Raw genomic sequence first — 12,769 nt, 5'->3', positions numbered from 1 at the left:
TCTATGTTATAAAAAATTTCCGATGCACAATGCAGTGCAAAATAAGGATAAAGCTAAGATACCTGAATTGTAAAAACTCAAGCTTCTAATTTATCCTAAGATTTACTGATGGTAGAAAAAATAGTTCTACAATTTTTTAGAGAGCAAAAAATTTTTTTAAAATGATATGACAAACAGAAAAGTTCGCCTAATTATGGTGGCCACTGATCACAATTTCGGAGAGGTATCTTCAAACGGGAACATATTCCATTAGGATTTCAATCAAAACTAAAATGACGGAGAGAGAGAGAGAGAGAGAGAGAGAGAGAGAGAGAGAGAGAATGTTATTCTTATTTTAAAAAATATCACAACACGTACGTTTGTTTTTATAGCATAATTTCCATATGAAAGTTTCAAAGAAATACTGATTCCACATAGACAATGACATCCATGGAAAAAATACATCATTTGAAAAAATATCACAGGAGTGAACTGAAGACGCATGAAGCAGCAAAGAGGGTAAACTGACCAATTTTGGAGCAAGTCTTCTTTAAAAATAAAACTTCATACGAAAATAAATGAAAATACAACGTCAATAACGTCAAATTGAAGCCTCTAACCGACCGAGATTTTCTCTAATTCGGTTAGCTCATTTTGTTACCTTATCTTTGTCGTTGTGTTTCCAAATTTGTAAGTGTGTTTTGTTTACCTTTCGAACACTCATTGTTGGTCACACCCTCCCTGCTGCTGTAGTGTGTGAGTAATTAAATCATCTTTATATCAATATTGGAATCTCATACAGCTAGATTACCTAGAGGCAATTAAGAAATATCTTCCAGTTCGTGATTTTGTCAAACAACAACTACAAGCGCGTCAGGAATCTCAGGTGGAATGTGCAGAGGGTACAGAACAGTTATTTAAACCAATTGTAGAACCAACAAAAAAATTGTTACAGCAATTGAGGCGGCTCAAAAAGTTTTTGAGACATTACCTGTTAATATTGTTGGCCAAGCAGCTCAAGCACCACCCCAGGAACCTCCTCAACCACAACCTGAAGTTCAACCACAGCCTCTGCCAAGAGTCAGAATTAACATTACAGATAAATTCACGCCTGAAAGTATTTCCGCTATCAAGGACCGAAACTAAGTATTTAATATTTCCGCGATTGAATACCATGATATAGATCAGTATGTAAACCCAGAATATGTTAAAACTCTAAAAGCTGCCGATTGGATTAGGGATGTATATCGCATCTCTACTAATACTCCGCAAATCAGATCTGGGCAAGATACTCAAGGTGTTGACCTCTTGAACAGAAACAGTAAATGAGTATATTGAACTAGTAAAGTAAGAAAGGAGACTACAAGAAGGGGAAATGAAGCAGTAACTTGAAAAAACAAGCGCAGAAAGGAAATAATTCTTTAGAGAATGGAAGAAAAAAGCAAATAAAACAACAAGTGAGGAAGAAGGAACAATGGGAAGTGGTCGTGGTTCAGGTACCAGGGGGAGTGTTCTTATTACACCATGTCCCAGCAATGTCCTTGCCGACGTTGAACGATTGGGAATCCTTATTGGAGAAAAACGAACTGGTAATAATTCCCCAGAAATCATTAAAGAAGCAGCTGATAGTTGTCAGAGATTATAGAATGGGAGAATCTTATAAATACTTTAAGCGATTTGGACATCCAACACACGATATGACCAGAGTTGAAATAAACGGACCTTTACCAGATTTTGATTTGACTTTATTCCCGTATATCGAGTCATGCGAATTTGCACCGAAAACGTCTTCATCAGATTGTCGCTGTTTGGTCCAGAAAACATTTTAGCGAACGCGACTGGGCTCCAACAGTTTTATTACGATAAATGCTTGATATAAACATATTTATATAGTTGATTGTAAGTGATGCAATTATATCATATAATCCACAGAAGCAAGTGTGTTTACCACAACAAAACAATCCTGCTGGTGAGAATCCTGATATAACTGGTTTTCAGAAGAATATCGCAAAAGATCTTGCCAGAAAAATAATTGGAACATTTACGCAAGGAGCATCATATCATCATAAACAACACTTTACAAGATTAATTATAGATGATGCTTAATCTGATTTCATAATTACTGATACAACGGAGAGAAACACATTTATAAGACTACGTAATGTTATTTTATCAGATGGAACTAAATTAGGTACAGTTGTGAGTTACACTGATGGTGAGTCACCGCAGTTTAAGTTCTTCAATGCTCGCGTACTTTTCGAAATATTTATTATCAATGATAAACAGACTTTCTGATGCCGCTGTTAGAGTTACCAGAGATTAATTTTATATCAATAAAAATACAGGATTGCTAAAACAACTACATATCTGCGCTGATGCATCATGAGGCAAACGGAAAATAATAAAAGAAAAGATACTTAGATATTCTGAATCTGCCAACGTTGAAATCAAAGATATTTATTACAGAAATAGTCAAATATCAAAATTATCATCTGCACTATCGGTATATGATCCTGTGATCAAACATAAGACTGGTTATCTAAATTGAGCGGGTATTCTGGTAAAACAACACGTGCGGTCGAATTATTTTGTGGACTTGATATGAATATGTTAACCCCTTCACATAGACTCGCCAGAGAAATGAACCAACGAGGAGTTAAATTTAATAAATATCATAACTTCTTTCGATGGAATGGGGATACATGGTGTTCTGAACGAATGGGAGAGAAAAATATTCCAAAGATTATTATCTGCGATGAAATATTTACAGTGTCGCTGGAGACATTAAAAACTTTTCTTGATTAGTTATGAACAAAAAATCCGCTGTGTTGATGTGTGACGATTATGGTCAACTGCCACACTGTGTTGGGCTGTCTCCACGTGAATGGCTGAAAAAGGTGTGTGGATTATTATAAAGAAAAAGAAACATGATGAACATAGAGTGCTTGATCCAGAATTAAGTGAGCTTAAGAAATTAATCAGACTACAACCAAATAAAATTCAGTGTGAAATAATGCGTGAGATAATTTCAGAAACCCCTATGAATGATTTTTAGAATATGAGGAGACCAGATGATTTGATAGTTGCCTGTAGAAAGATAGTTTGTGATACACGTCAACAACAATTTTTTTCTGTTATATAAAGAAAAAAATTCAAATCTACCTGTACAATTGTGTTATCGTCCAGCAGATACTTGACGGCAAAATATCGACGTTGAAATTCTAGCTTATGGTAGTAAACAAAATCTTGTGTTAAATTACATTGTTTCAGTTCCTGTGAGTATTGTTGAGAGCGCGTTAACGATGGACTAAACTCCATGGACGCTAAGCATATGCTATAACGATTCATTCGCCATAATGATGAACAAAATCGGATATTAATATCTGGATTGTGGATGATCGTATCGAATGGTCAAATTTAGTTTATCTCAGAGTATCTCGAGTCATAAGAATATCTCAACTGGGGAGGGTTATCGTAGTCTTCACAAAAAAATAATAATCAAACTCAGGCAACTATTGCTGCCAATAGCGATGGTGTAGTAAAACAAATTGGTTAGTTATAAGCAGTGTGACAAGAAAATAAGCGCGACTGTAATCTCGAAGCCGAATTTATGATGATATTGAAACAACAGAATAATTATTGTGCGAGCTGTAGTACAGCAATAGTGTGGCAGTATTCAATTAGTAATCCAAGACAGTTTACCGTAGATAGAATTAATAACTGTCTTAGTCACACACGCGAAAATGTGATACTGACCTATCTTGAATGTAATCGATGTCGATGCGCCAGTTCACAAAAGTAAATGCGGTGGCAATTGTGTGTCTTCAGGAACTACGTACAAATCCCCGTTAAGGAGCAGTTGAATCTAGTCTGTAGATTGCGGGTCTACCAGTGGATCTTTCCATGCTGGAAATTGTATGTGTCGTCATACTCCAAATAGGATCATTTGCTCTTTTTGTACTTCCTTCAAGTTCACCAGGTTCATATAAATATCTTACAGTCACGTTACCTAGTACTGGTTGCTTTGGGAGGGAGTCATGTCATTGTATTGGTATATGTTTTTTGTGATTCCATTGGTAGGTTTCATAGAAATTGCACGAGTAATTTCATTATTTCACGCAGCTATTACACTTGGTAACCCATTCACGAGATTTCATATCTTTCTGAATTATTTCCTTCCCATACTCATATCCAAATAACCGATCAGCAAGTGTTCGATTAAATCACTCAACGATTTCCTAATCGCGTTGAATTGCGGTATGTACTCGTCTGATTTTGACGTTATGTTTTTTTCATCAGAGATAATATGCACCAACAAATTCCTTGCCAGGATCAACCTGTAGTAACTGTGGCCATCGTAGACCACCTTGTGGTCCGGATCCTCGTTTGCAAATTCGTTCAAAAGCAGATGCAACTTCAGTTGTTGTTTTAGTTGATAATGGTTTAGCTTCGTTATATCTACTTGCAACGTCAATCGCAGGGCAATAATTGTGTAGAAAATGTCTCTCACTTTGAGAAGGTATGCGGATGTAATCTGCCATGCACTAACAACTTGAGGAAAAAAAATGTATAAACAGAGAAACCCCTAAATCCAAAGTTCTTTTTTAAAATTGTTTGTGTCTTCAGAGAACATACCTAAACACTAAGAAAGGGTGTAACAGGAAAATACACATAAAAGCTTTGATATTTCTAAATAAATTAGGATATATTCCTAAAGTTCGTATCTCCTCACACACGAAAAGAAGTGTTTGCTCAAATAAAAACCAACACCTTCCACGTCTGCGACCAGACCGAAAGAACCTATTCCAAACCAAAGGCCATCGTGGTGGGACGAACGTATACCGACAAGATCGGAACGGCAGAATGGAAAAGAGCCTGGAAAGCTATTTGACAATCGTACCGAGACAAACAACGAAGAGAAACAGAACTCCTGTTAAAGCAAGCGGGGCTATCCAAAGACACACTGTGGTATTCCTGAAATGCAAAAATTGCAAGACGTCTTGGCTCCACGCTACAAGTTAAAAGTAAACCCTCAAGAAGTTTCGAAGCAAACATTTTCAAAGATGGAAAATACGTTCACGTCCATCATCACGATGAACATTTCTATGCCATTACTGCCGGATTTCTCGGATACGGTTATCATTGTGAGAAATGGGACTATAGCTATAACAATCGAGAGCAACACAAGCATTGTGGATATAAATGCTCAGGATGTTCGGCCTCTAAGCCCTGTTTTGACAAAGGACAAAAACGAGTGCATTGCCCTGCTTGACATCGAACTTGTTCAGTGCTGCCTGTTACCAACAACATCTGAAGACGCAAGGTTCACAGCAGAAAACGTACTTGACGACTCCTAAGAGTGTGCCCTATAATAGACTGTCTTCACATTCGTACTTTCTGCCTTAGAACTGTTAGGAGATCCCGTCTTTTACTTTGACACGGACAGTTGCATCTACATCGATTGACTGGGTCAACGTCACCCTGACCCTTTAGGAGCCTGGACGGACGAGCACCCCGACGACAAGATTTTATATTTTGCTAGTGGCAGTCCTAAACATTATGGCTACGAATACCGAGACCCACAAGGAGAAGTGCACACCAAGTGTAAAGTGAAGGATTGACTCTCAATTATCGCACTAGCCTAGTGGTGAACTTTGGCGTACTGAAAGAAGCATTGCAGTCTGGACAGGATGAAAACTTTAAATCAACCACCTACGAACCTCACAAGATTGTACGTTTACCTACACACCAAATCGTCAGTCAGCCCTTGGAAAAACTGTATCATATCGTGTACCACTTCACTTTACCGTACAGACACGCCGATATTGACCAGTATATAAAGAAGAAAACTTCTAAGACCGATACATCATTGTGACTACAAACGCCAATCGAGAAATATGAATCCTTTCACACAGCAAATATCGAGCGAGAGAAAACTCAAGCGCGATGCTGTACCTCACAATTATATCACCAATGCAGTACCAAGTCTTAGTTTGTTTACGTACTGACGTCATGGAAAAATATGTGCAACCAGTTGGACTTCCAGACTACAAGACTTTACCTTATGGACATGCTGATATCACCCATAATAAAAATGGACGACTTCCAAGAACGAAACTGCATTGCGAGGGCAAGCGACGAGAAAGATGAATCACTCTATTCAGATGAAAAAAGAGAAGGAACAAACATCGTCGACCTTTTTCACCACCATACTGTCACAGCAAAGTGCGTCCAATAAGGGAAAGGATTCAGTAGACCTGAAGGAGTAATTTAGCATCCAAATGACTCAGATAGCGAGTTCGAGAAAATTTAGGACGACAACTTACACCAACACGGTGAAATTTAAAGACTTTGCGTCTGACGTTCCAGCAGAGGAAGCAACAGGTGTCATCACGGACTTATTTTCACTGTTAGAGGAACTCAAACGTCAGTGTCAAGTCAAAGATCGAGGTCGTTTGAGGGTATCTATGTATCATGACAGTTTGAACTCGCATGTTGGTCTCGGGTTTAGCACACCTGCAGACTTAACTTCTTCCAGACTTTTGAGGGCTATTGAAGATGTGCAGACGATGAGAGAAAATTTTGACATCACCGATGGAAAAGTGATCATTCATATGGCATACGTCATACCTCCACTGGAAGAAAACAATAACTGACATTGATCTGCTTATCGATAAGTGCGCCTATCATGATGGATATACCAACAGATCTACAGATGAAAGAGAGTACGTGATTGGAAACATCTACGCTGGACACAAGTGATAGCTAAGCAGATTTAAACAACGTGTGTGACTGATAAAACGAAAATCACGAACTTTGTCCTATTTGATCGTTTGTTTCTTGTTTTAGCTTTTCTCAAAAATGGACATTAATTGTAGTATGAAAATGTCATTCTTTCATGAAATGCACATACTTCGTATATTTCTGAGGGCACGATCTTTAATTTTTAAAAGTAGTTTTCTAGAACCAAGAAATAGATAACTTGTGAATAGGTTTGTTCCATGTCCAAATTTGTATGTATTAAAGGATAGTGCTTAGACCAAAGCACAGACCATAAAGCCCATTTATATATTGGAATAAATGTTTTATACCCATACAATAGACTTTTCTTTTTAAAGTTTCTATTCTGCCTGTGAGTCTTTTTTGTTTTTGGAACATCCCTGTCCTCTTTTCTGTGTGTTTGGATGTGTATTTGTTTCTGTATGTCTATGGTTGTCCCTATCAACCCTTTGGTCCTATAAATACATTTCACTCTATGAATAGTTTTGACCCTATAAAGCCCATGACTTCACCCATGTTCAATTCCTATTGACCTTCAGGTGACATTCCCGTGTTAAATTCCCATTGTCCACAAGTTGCAAACCACCTATTTTATCACAGAAGTCTACGTGAGGCTATAAATATTGATGCTATAGTGCAAACGACCAAATTTAACATAGAAGTCTACGTAAGGCATTACATCTTGAGGCTATAGTGCAAACGACCAAATTTAACATAGAAGTCTACGTGAGACTATATCGTCCCCATTCACTACTACCATGCACAAAGCAAAGGATGCTGAAATCAGGGTATCCAGGGGTTTATTACGAAATAAAGTACGCATGTCAAAGAAATCGGCTGCAGAATTGGCACAGAAAATTAGTTTACAGGATATTTTAAAGGTATGACTTGTTTGTTCTTTTTTTCTTTCCGCTGTAATCCAGAATAAAGTTCACAGTGCAGTCTAACTTTTCCTGACCATTATTTACTCGGGTATAATTTCTGCCAATATTTACAATCCGCAGTATGTTTACTGTGTGATTAAGAAGAATATAAATACATACGAGTTTTAAAATATTTAGAGCATGGATCATATATACTTTTAGAAAAATAAAATATTTGTTATATAACTGAACTTCAAAGCAGCCGTCAGATATATCGGTCTAAAGATGCACATGTCCTACAATGATGGTGGCTGTTCACTGTTTACGTTCTGCAATGTTTGGTATACCTACACATGAAACGTAATAGATATACATTAATTGATATTTCCTTCACAAAAGTGTACTGTTTTTGCAAAGATAATATTTTTAATGACAAAACAAGCAAAATTGCTTTATCAATTTGTGAATCATTGTTTATATTAACGTGCAATAAAATGTCAAACAAGATTAACCGAGATTAAATTAATATGTATATACTCTGTTTTAGTTCTGTGTGGCTTGACTCCATTTGTCATTACATTGTAGTCTATACAAAGTGGAAGAAGAACTAGGGAAAGACAACCTTCCCACTTATGTTACTGACACAATCTCTTACCCACGTTGGTCGAGCTGAGACTCGAACTCACGCGGACAGATGTGAGGTGTGTAAATGTTCTATAAAGGCCAGCGCCTTATACCACTCGCCTCTCCCCAACTTCCACACCCACCCCGTAATTAATTTAGAACATGTTTACACCATCCGGTGACAACTTTAAATGTATTTAGGCACCGTCTGTGTCACTAAAAAGAATTTATCTGCAATTCCTAGGCGCTGAATAAGTTCCTATTGATGAGCCCAACATATTTAATTGATAACTCTGCATTTCACTGCTTGAGTTATAATACAAACGTAATAAAACCATTCTTGAAAAATCTTCCAATTGACGGAGGTACATAAAAGAAGTTCTAATATTACTCATTTGTACAATTTGACAATGTAATTGAAAGTATTCACCTTCAGTCAAAACGTGGGAAGTTGACACAATGTCTAACACAACAAGATTCAACATAAGCATTCTCCATTATTTCATTTTACATTTCCGCACTGCGCATACCCGGCACTATCTGGCTTTGCGCATAGACCCACGCTACAGCGATAAAGCGATAATTTACGTGGACACTCGCTTTTAAAACCGAAGTTATTGAAATGGGCATGCGTATTCTGGAGTCGTAAAGTGGTCCTCTTACTATTTAACTTTATTTTGCGACGGAATATTACTAAGAATTGATGATTTATTTTCACGTTTATCTTTTGGGTTACGGGTGAGTGTATAAACTTGTTAATGTTTCTTGTACGTGATGGCGTATGAATGAGTTAATGATGCATTTGGTTCAAATGATAATTAGAAAAGATTTTATGTAAATGATTAAACGTTTTGGGGCTGAAAATAATCTCGGGATATCCAATCCAGTGATTAGACTGTAGTGATATATGGCATACGATACTAATCTACGTGCTTTTAACTAAATCGGATAATGACTTGTTTTGTATTCTGAGGGCATAAATTTGCTTATTGGAAATCAATTCTTGTAGCACACACAAAAAAAAAACATACTGTATGAAAACATTCATATCAATGCAGTTGTTTTCACGCTTTCGTTTATCTCCTCTACATGTATATATCTTGATTTAATTCTTTATTCGTTTCCTTTTCAAATGCTCTGTGAAATATATCAACAAGTATCGCCCGCTATTATAATGGAGTCTGTAGACGCGCATGTGACAAAAAGGAAATATATGTTTAAAAATGTTAGAATTATAGTTTCTTGTCCTGAAAGCTCAACTTGTGTATCTCCGAAATCTCGAAAATTGTCAGATTCTCCTTCCATTTTACATTTCTTTCACAATGTGATCCCGGGATTTGAGTCCACGATCAAGAACAAGAATATGAAGCGAATATCCTTCATTGTTGATATAAGAAACGTATTTAAAGATGCGTTTGCCTTTAAAATAATTCAAGAAGTATGTGAAATTTTCAAATCCTGAACAAAAATTAGAGAAAATTAATCTTGTTTAAAATTTGTCGCGATAGATGAAGGTGATATATATGATGAACTGTTTCCTTTTTTTAATTTATATAAAGCATTCCTAAAATTGAAAAAGAACATATTACGTTTCAAAATAAGAAAAACCTATATGATATGGCTTACACCTGGCCACATTAACATTAACAAATTCGAAAAGTCACATTTCAGTGCACTCAGACCTGCATATCAAGACACCAATAGCTCATATGAAAAAACTTTTAGCAAAAGCACACTCATGTACTCTGCGTGTTAACAGACTTAGCATGACCTATAAGAGATATTACAATTTATATTTACGTTTCCGTTTCTAGCTTTGCTAGACTTTAGTGATTATTTGTTGCGTATGGGATTCGGTGTTCGGGAAATTTTTATAGACCTAAATAATTAGCCAATTCTTGAAGTAGGCATAATAATGAGTTCACGAATCCTTATGACAGCATGGATTAGTGTATACTTGTTTAGTAATTTAAGATTGGAATAATTCTTTGCATTAGGTGCTTGGGTCGTGTTTTTTATTTTGCATGGCGTGGAGAACTAATATTCGACTCGAAAGGGATTACTGCTAAGTCATGCAAATTTGAAACGAGGGAAAAACCACACAAGTAAGTAATTAGAGTTTCGCGTTGTGTGGTTTTCAGGTGATTAGAATATAATTAAAGTAGTATTTGCGCGTTTGCGAATCTTTCAGTTGCCAACGACTATTAGCAGTCCTTGGAAATATGGGGAAAACATGGACTGTCAAGTAACTCTCACGCATGTGTTTGATTCGCTAGCTGCTGCAGTTGGCTACTTTTCTCGGACTATCAGTTCTGCTTCCAGCCTATTATCGTATTCGCTGTCGGTGATCACCCCTTTCCTTACTAAAGAGTTCGTTTATTGTATGCTGGTGATTGTTAACATGATCATGTGCTATGATGTTTATAATACACAGCCTTTCTCTGATTGAAAACATGTCGCCGGTTACCTCTGATTGAGGTGGTGCTATGTGTGATATGGTAGTCTTTCTCTGAATTTGAGATTGCGATCACCACTAGTTAAGTGGGAACATGCCTCTTCTCCAGTGCAACTTAAATGGAGACCTTTTGTCGTTTTGCGTGACTTGGATCTAAGATGAGCATCACTATGTAGCACGTTAAGGATTCTCCTAAACTTTCATATGTCTTTTAATTATATGTGTTGAAGCTTGTCGGCCTGGTCTGCATTGCCATAAAGTTGTATATTCGAGAAGTATCAATCGCGCATGTCCCGCATTTCCAGGTCAGTATCCTTATCCCATATCTGTATCACTGGACATGTACCACACAATAGACTTTGAAGCATTTTAGTCCACACGATTCTATTTGTTTTCAAGGCATCCATGTACAAGTGTACTTCGTGCTGACTTTTAATGAATGATCATAAGATCAATTTAAATAAATAAATAAATAGATAAATAAATAAATAGATAAATAAATAAATAAATAAATAAATAAATAAAACAAACCAATTCATAGTGAAATTGAGAGTTTCGAAATTTGATAATGAATACATATTCAGCTTCACAATATTCAGGTCACATATGTATTGCACATGCGCTGTGATATTTCCAATCGAAAAGAGACGAGCCTGATCAATTGGAGAATCAGACAAATACTTTCCCTTAAGAAATGAATGAATCTCGTAGTAGATAGTAATACCACAAGAACAAATTGACAATGATAATTATAGTTTTTTCGAGAATTGCTTTCCATGAATTTTTTCCTGTATTCATGGATTTTACAAAATTATTCATAATTTTAGATATATATTTTCTCTGTAGTCCGTTGTCAGGTAAATTCAGGCAAGAACAATAGACGTGTCTGTTGTTACTGTCACTGAGTTTGCTGTTGAAATTTTACTATTGGATTGCTTTGACGATTCTATTGTTATCCTCTCTATAATGGAAACATTCTGCTGAATCAGTTGTTTTCCTAATATGAAGTGGAAATCCGAATGATTAAAACCAACAACCAGTCTATAGTTACCGTATTAATTTCACCATTAGGATGCAAAGAGAATACATAAACTTTGGACTTTTCGACAGAAATTTTTTAAACAAATGGCTATTTTTTATGCCCAAAGACATATTAGGTTGTAAATTGCTTAAATGTAAATTTATCTCTGCATAAGAGCGCGTCGTCTGTATCTCCGATTTATTCAGTTCGATGAAATTTTTCAACGGCGTCTATGTTGTCATGAACTGATTGACATGTACTTACGAAATCGAGGGAATAAGTTGATTAAGTCGCGCGTTTTAGATACTAATGTCAATAAATGAATGACATTTAGGATTAGAAAAAGAAACCAAGTTATGCTGAATCACATAACCCATGCCCATATTGTTATATGGCAAACAATAATACAATCTCATCTTGTGTAATGTGGAGATACACTGCATACAAATAGAGCAAACGTTTCCCTTCGTGAACATACGGTTATCTGCGTTGTCACACGAATCGTCTTTGTCTTCTGCTTTGACTTCTATTTTCAAGTCGTCGTTATATTGTTTTGGGTTTAATTACATTTTGTTCAGCGCAAGATTAGCTATATACGGCGGCCAGTGTAACGCATATAAGCAAAAAGTACCAAAGACGAAAATTAATACCTGTACTTCACTAGCTCAAAGGTCAATATCTACACCAGTAAAGTAATTCGATGCTGCATAATATGTGTTATACAATCCCATATCATATTTGCATATATTGTGGTCTACAGTTAAGTGCATGAGAGTTCAGACACGTGATAGTGCCAGCTTTCTATATTCTAAATTCTTGCAGCAGAAAGCATGGCATTGCAAAATGATTTATATTTTTTTATTTATCTAGACGCTATGACAAGATTGGCATCTATACCAGACAAAACGGCCTTTTCTACAAAGGCTGCAAGATATCTTCGTGACTTAATTTATAAATTGTCTCCCATATGCTAGACTTCATATTGATGCACTTGTGCCTGACTTTCCGAGTTAGCGTTGTCTGAAATATGCAAAATTCAGAAGAACT

The sequence above is a fragment of the Sinohyriopsis cumingii genome, chromosome 3, assembly GCF_028554795.1.
Source record: "Sinohyriopsis cumingii isolate HCF-2022 chromosome 3, ASM2855479v2, whole genome shotgun sequence".
In the NCBI taxonomy this organism is placed as follows: domain Eukaryota; kingdom Metazoa; phylum Mollusca; class Bivalvia; order Unionida; family Unionidae; genus Sinohyriopsis; species Sinohyriopsis cumingii.
This window is presented reverse-complemented; position numbering follows the sequence as displayed.